Here is a 13,927-nt window from a genome sequence, read left to right as displayed (position 1 = left end):
GGCAGGAACCCCTTTTCCTCTCTTCCAAATACCAACATCAGCCACAAATTCAACACAACAGCTGTGGTAGCTGCTCCTGCTTGTGAGCTCTGACCTGTTGTAAAATTGAGAGAGATCTCAGTAGTCTGAGCGGTTGGATAATTGTCCTGTCAGCCTAAGGATCCAGCCTGATGCCCTGTCTGGCAGATTAGATCTGCTGCCACTAAACACTTCAAGAAGGAAGTATATCTAAGTTGTTGCCCCAGCTCTGTTCATCTTAGCTGTATGTCTCAGTTTCCACATCTGTGAAATGGGTATGATAGTAGTATTCACCTCCTTAAGATTAGAGTAAGGATTAAAAGAGTTCTTCTTTATAAAGTGTTTACAACAGTGCATACCAATCATAGGTGCTGTATAAGTTTTTAATAGAGAAAAAGGCTTATACAAATGGTAAATTTTGAAGTGAATTGAGTGGAAAATTTTTTGTGCATTTCTGTGAGCACTTCCTGCAGAATCACCACAGGGCCCCATTGTCAGTATCCTCAGGAACCTGACATTCATAATCATGCTGACATTCATGGTCAGCAGGATGGATGGCCCTTTTACAGATGAAGATGTTGGAGTTCGGGGAAGCTGGGTGACTCTCTTCACTGGCTCACGTGACCAGGGCATCTACAACCCTGGGGTTCCCCCCATTAGGATTCACCTTCTGACCTGGTGTGAATAATCCCATGGCCTGGGATGGGGATGAAGTTGGCATCCTCTTTCTCCCCGCCCCTGGCAGAGCTGACCATGCAGAGATGTGGTCAAGCCTTGAGCAGGAGCAGGATCAGCTCATTGCTGAGGTGAAGAAGCAGCTGGAGCTGGAGAAGTGGCAGGCAGTGGATGAGATCAAGAAGTAGCAGTGGTGTGCCAACTGCAAGAAGGAGGCCATGTCCTACTGCTGCTAGAACACCAGCTACTGTGACTACCCCTGCCACCAGGCCCACTGGCCTGAGCACATGAAGTCTTGCACCCAGTCATATAGGGCCTTAGGAGTGCCCCCTGGCCCAGACTGTGGTGGATGGGCCCTTGGCTCCCCCTGGACCGCAGAGCACTTGCCACACTCACTCACCACCAATGACTCCTACATACGTGAGAGCAGCAGGCAGACACAGGCGAGTCTCCAGGCACCATTGTCTCCAACCTCTGGTTTCCTTGGTAGCATTCACTTGTGTGAATGGAGCTTGTAATGATAGCCCAGATGAATTTAGTTTCATGTGGTTTGCTGTGGTTCTCTACTGGGGACAGTATTTGTTTCTGCCCAAACCAGTGTTGGCATCCCTCGTAGCTAACATGGTAAAGAATCTGCCGGCAATGCAGGAGACCTGAGTTCAATCCCTAGGTTGATAAGATCCCAGGGTTCAATCCCTAAGTTGAGAAGATCCCATGAAGAAGGAAATGGCAACCCTTTCCAGCATTCTTGCCTGGAGAATCCCACAGGCAGAGGAGCCTGGCAGGCTGTAGTTCATGGGGTTGCAAAGATTCGGGCATGACTGAATGACTAAGCAGACACACACACACACACACACACACACAAATTAAATGCATCTTCTACCCCATTCTACAATGCACACTGTACAGTGCATAAGCCATGGAGCTCATCTTGGACTCAAGGCTATAAACAATCACCAGTTCTTTTGTGAAGGACAAAGTGTTGATTTGGAACTAATCTGTCTTTAAAATCTCTTTCTAATGAACAGCAAGCAGATCCCAGGCCAGGAAACTCTAGCTGGAAACAACATCTAGTTAGAATTTATTAATAATATGTATTTGTAATATTTTATAGTTAGTGCCTATTTATGGCCAATATTAGATTTCTGTGTTTAGAAGTAAAAGCATCCACTTCAAAGAATTTATTTAAATACAAATAACATAAATATTGTGACAAGGGAATGTGTAAATAGATTGCCACATTTTTCAAAGGTGGTAGATGAATGACCCAAGTTTGAGAAGCTCTAGGCTGGGGTTGGTAAGCTTTTTTTATAAAGGTCCAGAGAATGAATGTTTTAGGATTTGTGGTCCCTGTGGTCTGTCAAAACTTCTCAACTATGTTGTTACAGGGTGAAAGCAAGTGCATTGGGGTGAACACTGGCCTACATTTGGAAATTAGGAAATTGGAACAGCCGTACTGTTTGCTTCAGGAACATGCTTTTCTCTCCAGAATGATTTAATAAAACTTAAGTCACAGTTTGTTAAACATGAACATAGCTTCACACACAGTCTGGAATTCCTGTCTGGGAAGGCTTTGATCCAACTACTCTGGGCTCTCACTGTAACCTTGGTGGGGCTGTGTGTCATCTCTTAACACGTGGTTTTCACAGAGCAGGGTTCCCTGCAGTCCTGGGAGCTATTATGCTCGGCTTATATGTGGCTTCCGTCCCCCTCTGCACTCAGCTACCACCCCTCAGCAGGACATAGACCCCGAGGTGAACACAGAAACAATAAATAAGTCATCCCAGGACACCTCCTCCAATACTCAGGCAGCAACCCCTGGAAACCAGTGCCTTGAATGAGAAGGGGATGCAAGCTGAGAAAAGCAAGGACAGTGGCCCAGTGAGGATCCATCCCACACACCTTGGGGCCAAGCAGAATCTCAGACCTGTACCCCTCCCAGCTCCATGGCAATTCCTATGCTGTGGGAGATTGTCTTCAGGCTGCAGGTAGAGGTGACAGAGTCTCTGCAGGTCTTCTCCCCAGGTGTTCAACAACTGGCCTCTTTTGGCACTTGAACTGTGAGCCTTTGAACTGGGGCTAGTGTGACCAAGAACCTGGATTTCAGATGTTATTAAATTAGTTTAATAAGAATTATTTTAAATACAATAGCCATGGGTAGCTGGTGACTGCCATATTGGACCCAGAGATCGAATCTCTTATATTCCAAGGGTGTGGTATATGGATAGTATGCAGACATTATTTTAGAGGACGCATTGGTCATATTTGACTTTTCTAGTCATATGATTTTACTTCATGTGTATTGGAAAAACATCAAGTCATCCCAGAAGTCAAACGTCTTTGACTTTATTGATATCATTGCCTAGGAAGAGGTTATTGTGAAATAAAAGTGAATCAATGTAATATGATATAATATATAGACAGCCTTCGCTATCCATGGATTTCTCACCTGTAGAAGCAACCAACCAAATTTCCCTCTGTGTTTGGTTGAATCTGTGAATGTGAAACCCTCAGATACAAAGGCACAGTTGTGTTCATCCTTCTAGGCCATTTTATAGAAGGAATTTGCACATCCTTGGATTTTAGTATCCTTGGGGGCTCCTGGAACCATTCCATCTTGGGTACTAAGGGATGGCTGCATTTCCTTTTGAGATAAAGTAGAAATCCAGAGAAGCAGTGGGTAAGAGAGGGGGGAGTTGAGGAACAGTGTTCTTGAAGATGAGGCTCTATAGTTGAGTAAGGGGCCTCCCTAGTTTTGTGTCCAGGCAGACAGAGCAAAAAGGGGCACAGGGTTAAGGCCACCCTGGCTGGCCTGGCCTTCCCTCCCTGAGCATGCCAAGCAGGGGGCATGGCAGTGTCATTGGAGCCGTGTCCATGGATGCCTGGACCTCCCTGGGTTGGGCAGTGGGCAGGGGGGTAGGGGGGTTGAGGGGAGAGGGTGGCTCTGTTTCCCACAGTGCCTTGCCTCCATCTCTCTCTTTCTGTATTTCTAGACCCTTGACCTCTCTGGCTCCAGGAAGATGCCCTCTCCTTTCTCTTAGGCTCCAATCTAGGCTCTGGTATGTTGCCCCCTAATGGGTGAATGTGCTCTTATGTTTTGCCAGGGTAGAGGGGAGCCATGTCCTCAGGGAAAGCCTGAAGGTTTAAGGTCAGTGGTTTTCAAACTGTGGCTCCCTAGGAATCATTCGGGGCACCCTGGGTCAGTCAGTAGAGGTGACAGATGGCTGGGCAAGCAGCTTTGTGGCATTTCTCCAAAGGGATCAGTATTTACCTTATTTGAATTTTTTTTTTTGAGTTTTGAATCAAAGGAGACAGATTCTTTGCTGACCTTGGGTGAGGTAGAAGATACATTTGGTTTGGGCAGTGCTTCTGCCCTCAGAAATGACTGTAGTGAATGAAACTGTGTGAAACTGTCCCTGAGGTCCCAGCACCCACATTCCTTGGAGGCCTTCAGAGGAAAAAAGCATTTCTAGGTAAGTGATCTTTCTGTAAAAATCTTTCCTCTCAAGGGATAACCTGGCAGCCTGTTTCGGGTGGCGCTAACTTTTCTAGTTTTCATCTTCTGTGGAGTTTATGCTGTCTTCTTTCCTAGCCCAATGGGCTTTCCATTGCATGCTCACACACCAGTTTTAGGGCATTCCAAAACAGTTCATCCTCAGAATTATGCTTTTTCAGGGTCCTGCAGCTCCAGGATCTTTCTCTTTCCCAGATCATTTTCTTCCGCTGAAAACCAAACTTTTTTTTTTCCACTTCTGCATATTGAGTACATGGAGGAAGAAATGATGTCCCTTGTTTCGGTGGCTGGAGGTTTCCCAATGGCACTGGAACTGGGATTTAGGTTCAGGAGACATGAAGGGAGAGTGGCATGAGCTGACTTTAGGAGGAATATGAATAGGAATAGGCATGGAATTATAAATGAATTGCCTGTCAATTCCCTTCTCACTCTCACTAGGTCTTGTGATTGCATCTTTAGCACACATTGATTTTGGAGCTGAGGCATCTTCCTCATCCCTTCTTCTAGCTTCTCTTTTTGACAAAGGCAGAGCAGATCTGAGACTTCAGCAGCAGCATAGCACCCACCTCAAGTTTCCTGCTACAGTTTGGTTTTCATTATGTTGATTTGTAGAGTCGCTGTCTGTGTATGGCAGGTATTATTCTTTCCTGCTTTTGGTGATGATATGACTTTCTGTTTGCTTTAAGTGCAAAGTGACTTTATAAACATCAGCTGAGGCATACATAGGGGGATTTTGGATGTTCAAAGCCACCGAGGTGGTTTCCCTGGGGAAGGGTTCAAGTTGGGAAAACACTGCTGCAGGCAGAGAGCGCTGTTGAAGTTTTGGATTAGCAAAGTGATGTGATCACATAGGAAGATGAGGATTGTGATGCTGTCGTGTATGGAATCTGGTGGGACAAGGAGGCTTGCATGTAGGAACGTGGTTGGGAGATACAGCATCTCCCAGTTGTGAGGTGCATGAGTGTCACGGTCTTCATGGACAGGGCCCTGGGGGCTGTGTTCGACAAGAAAAGTGATGGAGGGGATGCAAGTCTCGAGTGAAACAAGGATATTTATTTGCAGAATGCATGCTTATATATCTTCAAAAAAATGATTACTCAGCCATTAAAAAGAATGGAATTCCACCCTTGGCAACAAAATGGATCAGTTCAGTTCAGTCGCTCAGTTGTGTCCGATTCTTTGCGACCCTGTGAATTGCCGCATGCCAAGGCTCTCTGTCCATCACCAACTCCCGGAGTTCACTCAGACTCATGTCCATCGAGGCAGTGATGCCATCCAGCCATCTCATCCTTTGTGGTCCCCTTCTCCTCTTGCCCCCAATCCCTGCCAGCATAAGAGTCTTTTCCAAAAGTCAACCTTCGCATGAGGTGGCCAAAAAAACTGGAGTTTCATCTTCAGCATCATTCCTTCCAAAGAAACCCCAGAGCTGATCTCCTTCAGAATGCATTGATTAGATCTCCTTGTAGTCCAAGGGACTCTCAAGAGTCATCTCCAACACCACAGTTCAAAATGGATAGTCATTTAAATAAAAGGTCACTGAAGAGAGTGCCTGAGGGGAGTCACTGAAGGGAATCCAAGCAGGTGCTCTTTCCCATGATCTCAGTCCTGAGAACTGCCTGCAGCTCTACTCATTCCTGTTTTCCAGGGGCTGATAAGGAACAGAGAGTACTTGAGAAATGGCACGCAAAGGAAGAAAACATACTGGATCCCTTAAAGTGAACATACCCTGACAATCCCCCCCACCTTTTTATTTTAGTTTTTCATAATTGGGGGTGACTGTATAGGAAAGATATAAGCATCTGAATGCAGAGTTCCAAAGAATAGCAAGAGATAAGAAAGCCTTCTTTAGCGATCAATGCAAAGAAATAGAGGAAAAGAATGGGAAAGACTAGAGATCTCTTCAAGAAAATTAGAGATACCAAGGGAACATTTCTTGCAAAGATGGGCTCGATAGAGGGCAGAAATGGTATGAACCTAACAGAAGCAGAAGATATTAAGAAGAGGTGGCAAGAATACACAGAACTGTACAGAAAAGATCTTAATGACCTGGATAATGATGATGATGTGATCACTCATCTAGAGCTAGACACCCTGGCATGTGAAGTCAAGTGGGCCTTAGAAAGCATCACTACGAACAAAGCTGGTGGAGGTGATGGAATTCCTATTGAGCTATATCGAATCCTAAAAAAATGATGCTGTGAACGTGCTGCATGCAGTATGCCTACAAATTTGGAAAACTCAGCAGTGGCCACAGAACTGGAAAAGGTCAGTTTTATTCTAATCCCAAAGAAAGGCAATGCCAAAGAATGCTGAAACTACCACACAATTGCACTCATCTCACATACTAGTAAAGTAGTGCTTAAAATTCTCCAAGCCAGGCTTTAGCAATACGTGAACGTGAACTTCCTGATGTTCAAGCTGGTTTTAGAAAAAGCAGAGGAATCAGAGATCAAATTCCCAACATCCGCTGGATCATCAAAAAAGCAAGAGAGTTCCAGAAAAACATCTATTTCTGCTTTATTGACTATGCTAAAGCCATTGACTGTATGAATCACAATAAACTGTGGAGAATTCTTCAACAGATGGGAATACCAGATCACCTAACCTACCTCTTGAGAAATCTGGAAGCAACAGTTAGAACTGGACATGGAACAACAGATTGTTTCCAAATAAGAAAAGGAATACCTCAAGGCTGTATATTGTCACCCTGCTTATTTGGCTTCTATGCAGAGTACATCATGAGAGACGCTGGACTGGAAGAAACAAAAGCTGGAATCAAGATTGCCGGGAGAAATATCAATAACCTCAGATATGCAGATGATACCAACCTTATGGGAGAAAGTGAAGAGGAGCTAAAAAGCCTCTGCATGAAAGTGAAAGAGGAGAGTGAAGAAGTTGGCATAAAGCTCAACATTCAGGAAACGAAGATCATGGCATCCGGTCCCATCACTTCTTGGAAAATAGATGGGGAAACAGTGTCGGACTTTATTTTGGTGGGCTCCAAAATCACTGCAGATGGTGATTGCAGCCATGAAATTAAAAAACGCTTACTCCTTGGAATAAAGGTTATGAGCAACCTAGATAGTATATTCAAAAGCAGAGACATTACTTTGCCGACTAAGGTCCATCTAGTCAAGGCTATGGTTTTTCCTGTGGTCATGTAGGGATATGAGAGTTGGACTGTGAAGAAAGCTGAGTGCCAAAGAATTGATGGTTTTGAACTGTGGTGTTGGAGAAGACTCTTGAGAGTCCCTTGGACTGCAAGGAGATCCAACCAGTCCATTCTGAAGGAGATCAACCCTGGGATTTCTTTGGAAGGAATGATGCTAAAGCTGAAATTCCAGTACTTTGAGCACCTTATGAGAAGAGTTGACTCATTGGAAAAGACTCTCATGCTGGGAGGGATTGGGGGCAGGACGAGAAGGAAATGACCAAGGATGAGCTGGCTGGGTGCCATCACGGACTCGATGGATGTGAGTCTGAGTGAACTCCAGGAGATGGTGATGAACAGGGAGGCCTGGTGTGCTGCGATTCATGGGGTCGCAAACAGTCGAACACAATGAGCGAGTAAACTAAACTAAACTAAACTGACTAAATAAATGTATAATTTGTGAATGTCATCGAGCCTAGAGTACTTTCCCCTTTTCACATTTGTATTAACTTTAACTTAAGAGAGAGAGAGAGAGAGAGAGAGAGAGAGAGAATAAGAAACAAAAAACACACCCAACAACAAAGAGAATGTTTGGATACTGGAGAAAGGATGGCCAGCCAGCCATCTGTCACAGGGGTACCAAGAGGGCACCAGGGTCACTTTGAAATGCACAGCTCCTCCTCTATGATGCCCCATGAGCTGTTTCCATCTGTATGGCTGTACACAGCATATTAGGATCATGAGTTTCCAGCACAGAGTTCAGTGCTGCTATGGACACATCACATGTACCCATTGGCCCCTTTGAAATACTATGTTACCATGCTATAAAAGGGAAGCTCTCTGCCCTGGAAGGGTACATGGAGGAGCTCATTAATTTGATGTGATTTCCATGATGAATCCACTCCAATAAAAGGGAAAAAAGAAAAAACAAAAACACTCAATCCTTGTTTACAGATGATTAACTAGAAGCAAGCCCCACTCAGCTCAGTTTGCAGAAGAGAAGACCTTAGAAAGTATTCAAGTGAGAAGCTGTGAAACAGTTTTTCTTTGCTTTGTGGTTCCTTTAAAGACACTCATAACTTCTTGGTAAGAGATGACCATGCTTCACAGAAGTGAGAAGTCAAAGGCGAGACACATGCAGAGGACATTTGAGCCTGAGATGAAGCATGTATGTAATATTTATATGGTGGAATTTTATGGTTTCATGTCGGCATGAAACAAAGGCAGTTTGACAGGAAGGAGACCACCACTGTGCTGTTACATTACATGTGCTGTAGAACCATTTTTTGTGTTGTGTAAAACAAGAAGCATTGAACAAAGCAAAAGGGTGATGTATGTATGTAAGAAAAATTAATTGTCCAATATCATTCCAGTACATTGTGTTGTACATTTTAGTGTTGTTTCCTTTCTCTTCATTATTGATAAGAGGATATGAACTCTACAGTTTCCAGCTAGTTATTCATATTAGAAAAGAAATTAAGAAAAGAAAGTACTAGGAGGAAACAGGAAAGAACATCTGTCAACTGCAGTTGTCAAAAGAACCAAAAAACAAACAAAAAAACTAGCCTAGCTGGCCTTATTTGTGAAGTGTAATTGCTTTTAGCATTTATTTTCTTCATATAACATTTGTATTAAACTTAAATATCTTTTTTGATGATGGTATTTCTTTGTAACTGAACCAGTGGATTCACATGGTATGCTCTTTTGGGTTCTCTCCACGCCCTAATTTTTTCAGATTCTTCACCTTTTTTTAATTAAACTGTTTTAGAAAAAAGGCCTTGGTCATCGTCGAATGTGCAGTTCTCCATTTGGTCGGGATGGCTGTATCAGGTTTGGACCAAAGATGGAGATGGGGCCACAAGAGGTCACGAACATTTTTCTCCACCTTATAAATAACGGCCCCCACTGGGAGCTTTCCTGGGAAGTCCAGTTCTTGGGGATTTTCTGACAGAGATGGAGACAGAAGGTAAATCCTGGGTCACTCGCTGAAGAACACTGGGAGGGAGTGAATTTGTCTCTCAGTGGCCAAGATGGCAGCCTGGGCTAAAAGGAGCTCTGTGGGCAACATGTGACCTTGACTCTGCCCAGGCACACACTTTTCATTTCATCTTCATGGGTCAAAGTGGTGTTTTGTTTTTTTTTTTTTCCCAATCATTTGAAAAATGTGAACACCCTTCAGCTCCATGGCTGGACAAAAGCAGGGCATAGGCCCCTCAGGCCATCCCTGGCTAGTGCTGTGAAAGGAATGGAATGAGACTGATTGAGAGAGGACTTTACAAGAGCTTCCCTGTTCCTTTCTGTGTATGGGAGCCTGCCACGTGGAAGGTGACAGGTCGTGTCACGGCCCCCGGATGATGGATATTCAAGTTGCCTGCAGACACCAGCGACAGCCAGCATACCAGCCTTGTGTGCAAGTCATGAGCTAGGTGAGAGGTCTGTGGGATTCATCCCAGGAGGTTATTTCTAGGGCTCAGGTACTTGCCAGGTAAGAGGGGAAGGGCTTGGAGGTTCCCGACTGTGGGGCACAACCTTCTCCCTCTGATTTTAGTCTGAGTTGAGTGTTTTCAGGGCTCAGTGGCTCAGAGTCTAGAAATGAGGAGAAGAGGGAGGCCACTATGCTGTCTGCCATGGTTCTTGCTCCTGCCATGGTTCTTGCTCCAGCCATGGTTCTTGCTCCTGTCCCTGAACAATGGCTTGGTGCAGGGCAGGATGGGCACCCACAGCTACCTGATACCACTACTGCCCACTCCCCCACCTTGGCCCCACTACCCAGCCCTGCACAGGGGTGGGTCTAGGGATGACCTTTAATGCAGCCAGGCACTATCTCCACCTCATGGTCTTCATGGAGAACTCCAGCCCTTAAAGCTGGATCTAGACCCAGGAGGGCACCAGTGGAGGTTCCTTCAGGCAACAGCTGTGTGCTGAGCATCTTTGTGAGCCGAGCACTGAGGACACAGCCTCTGCCTCCATCCATCTGACATTCTCACTGGGAAGCAGATTCTGTATATGATAGAATCCTAGCTGGGATAGAATCAAATAAGTAGAGGATGGACAGGAGGTAGATGGTGTGATTGGAGACAGCCTCTTGCAGAACTGGCCTTTGAACTGAAACCTAAAGATGGTGGGGACTGAGCATGATGTCTTGGGCAGTGATTTCTAATGCTGGATGAATGTTAGAAGTACCTGGCTAGTTTTAAATCAACAATAAATGTCCAGGTGCCACCCTCTCTCCCCAAATAATGGTATCTGACTCTCTGAGGTGGGGCTGGGGCATCCATAAATCACTGGGTGATTCTGCTGGGCAGCTAGATCTCAGAGCCTGTACCCTGATTGGAAGAACGTCCCAGGTAGAAGGGAGAACAAATAAAAAAGACCTGAGGGGCCGTCTGGATCTTCAAAGAAGAGGAGAAGGGTTACTGAGGCCAGAATGAGGGATTTGGCATTGGAGATGGGGGTGATGAGATCAGAGAATGAAGAGCAGTCGAGGGGTATAGGGGTCCAATTATGATCCGAAGGAACTGGGAAGCCAGGATGGTTGGCATTTTTAAAAACCTGTATTGAAATAGTATTTAAAGGGTATAATTGTCTCTGGTAGTTTCTATTTTATTTTTAATGTGATAAATGGGATGTATCAAAAATTGTTCCTTTCATCACTTTTTAAGTGTGTGATTCACTGACATTAGTCAAAGCTGTGTTTAAAACATGTAAATCAGCAGGTAAAGGAACATGATAAATGCCCATCGAACCAGACAAAAGAGGAGATAGGGAGTCCACCTGAAAAATAACTCAGAAATAATAAAGAATCTTGAAAATAAAATGGAGTTACAGATAAATAGCCTGGCGACAAGGATTGAGAAGAGGTAAAAAATGTTTAACAAGGACCTAGAAGACATAAAAAGGAATCAATCAATAATGAATAATGCAATCAATGAGATCGAACACACTCTGGAGGGAACCAACATTATAACAAAGGAGGCAAAAGATAGGATAAGTGAGGTCAAATACAAAATGATAGAAATAAATGAAGTAGAGAGGAAAAAAGAAAAAAAAAATTGTTTTTGAAAAATGAGGACAACTTCAGAGAACTCTGGGACACTGTTAAATGCCCCAGCATTCAAATGAAAGGAGTCCCAGAAAAAAAAGACAGAGGCCATGAGAAGATTCTTGAGGAGATAATAGGATAACTTTCCTAAAATGGGGAGGGGAATAGTCACTGAAGTCCAAGAAACCCAGAGAGTCCCAAACAGGATAAACCCAAGGTGAGACACCCCAAAGCATACATTAATCAAATTAACATGATCAAACACAAAAAATATATAAATATTAAAAGCAGCAAGAGAAAAACAGGAAATAACACACAAGGGGATTTCCATAAGGAAACCAGCTGGTCTTTCTCTAGAAACTCTTCAGGCCAGAAGGGAATGGCAGGACATGCTTAAAGTGATGAAAGAGAAAAACCTACAACCCGGATTACTGTACCCAGCAGGACCTCATTCAAATATGAAGGAGAAATCAAAAGCTTTACAGACAGGTAAAAGCTGAGAGAATTCAGCACCACCAAACCAGCTCTTCAACAAACGCTAAGGATCTTCTCTAGACAGGAAACACAGAAAGGGTGTATAAACCCAAAACAGCAAACTAAATGGCAATGGGATCATACTTATCAATAATTAACTTATGGAACTGGGTTGAATGCCCCAATCAAAAGACAAAGACTGGCTGAACGGATACGAAAACTAGACCCCTATACATGTTCTCTACAAGAGACCCACCTCAAAACAACGGACTAATACAGACTGAAAGTGAAGGGCTGGAAAAAATATTCCATGCCAATAGAGACCAAAAGAAAGCAGGAGTAGTAGTACTCATATCAGATAAAAATAGACCTTAAAATCTAGTCCATGGAAAGAGACAAAAAATGTCACTACACGATGATCAAAGGATCGATGTGAGAAGAAGATATAACAATTATAAATATATATGCACCCACCATAGGAGCACCACCATATGTAAAGCAAATGCTAACAAGTATGAAAGGGAAAATTAACAATAGCACAAGAACAGTGGGAGACTTTAATACCCCACTCATACCTATGAATAGTTCAATGAAACAGAAAATTAACAAGGAAACACAAACTTTAAATGATATAATGGACCAGTTAGACCTAGCTGATATCTATAGGATAATTCACCCCCAAGACAATGCATTTCATCTTTTTCTCAAGTGGACATGGAACGTTCTCCAGGAGAGGTCACATCCCGGGCCATAAATCTAGCCTTGGTAAATTAAAAAAGATTGAAATCATTCCAAGCATCTTTTCTGACCACAATGCAATAAGATTCGATGTCAATTACAGGAGAAAAACTATTTTAAAAAATCCAACATATGGAGGCTGAACAGCACGCTTTTGAATAACCAACAAATCACAGAATAAATTTTAAAAGATATCAAAATATGTGTAGAAGTGAATGAAAATGAAAACACAACAGCCTAAAACCTATGGGATGCTGTAAAAGTAATGCTAGGGGGAAGGTTCGTAGCAATACAGGCTTACCTCAAGAAACAAGAAAAAAGTCAAATAAATAACCTAACTTTACACATAAAGCAACTAGAAAATGAAGAAATGAAGAACCCTAGGGTTAGACGAAGGTACGAAATCATAAAAATTAGGGCAAAAATAAATGCAAAAGGAACAGAAGAGACCATAGAAAAAATCATCAAAGCTAAAAGCTGGTTCTTTGAGAAGATAAATTAAATTGACAAACCATTAGCCAGACTCATCGAGAAAAAAAAGGGAGAATATTCAAGTCAACAAAATTAGAAATAAAAGTGGAGAAAAATCAACAGACAACACAGAAATACAAAGGATGAAAAGAGACTACTATCAGCAACTATACGCCAATAAAAAGGACAACTTGGAAGAAATGAACAAATTCTTAGAAAAGTACAGCTTTCCAAAACTGAACCAGGAAGAAATAGAAAATCTTGAAAGACCCATCACAAACACGGAAATTGAAGCTGTAATCAGAAATCTTCCAGCAAACAAAAGCCCAGGACCAGACAGCTTCACAGCTGAATTCTACCAAAAATGTAGACAAGAGCTAACTCCTATCCTCCTCAAACATTTCCAGAAAATTACAGAGGAAGGTAAACTTCCAGACTCATTCTATGAGGCCACCATCACCCTGATACCAAAATCAGACAAAGATGCCACAAAAAAATAGAAAACTACAGGCCAATATCACTGATGAACATAGATGCAAAAATCCTTAACAAAATTCTAGCCAACAGAATCCAACAACATATTAAAAAGATCACGCATCATGAGCAGGTGGGCCTTATCCCAGGGAGGCAAGACTTCTTCGATATGCACAAATCAATGAACGTAATACAGCATAGTAACAAATTGAAGAATAAAACCCATATGATTATCTCAATAGATGCAGAAAAAGCCTTTGACAAAATTGAACATCCATTTACAATAAAAACCCTCCAGAAAGCAGGAATAGAAGGAACCCACCTCAGCATAGTAAAAGCTATATATGACAAACCCACAGCGACATTATCC

Source organism: Ovis canadensis, chromosome Y (genome assembly GCF_042477335.2).
Source record: "Ovis canadensis isolate MfBH-ARS-UI-01 breed Bighorn chromosome Y, ARS-UI_OviCan_v2, whole genome shotgun sequence".
Lineage (NCBI taxonomy): Eukaryota > Metazoa > Chordata > Mammalia > Artiodactyla > Bovidae > Ovis > Ovis canadensis.
Note: the sequence above shows the minus strand (reverse complement) of the source record.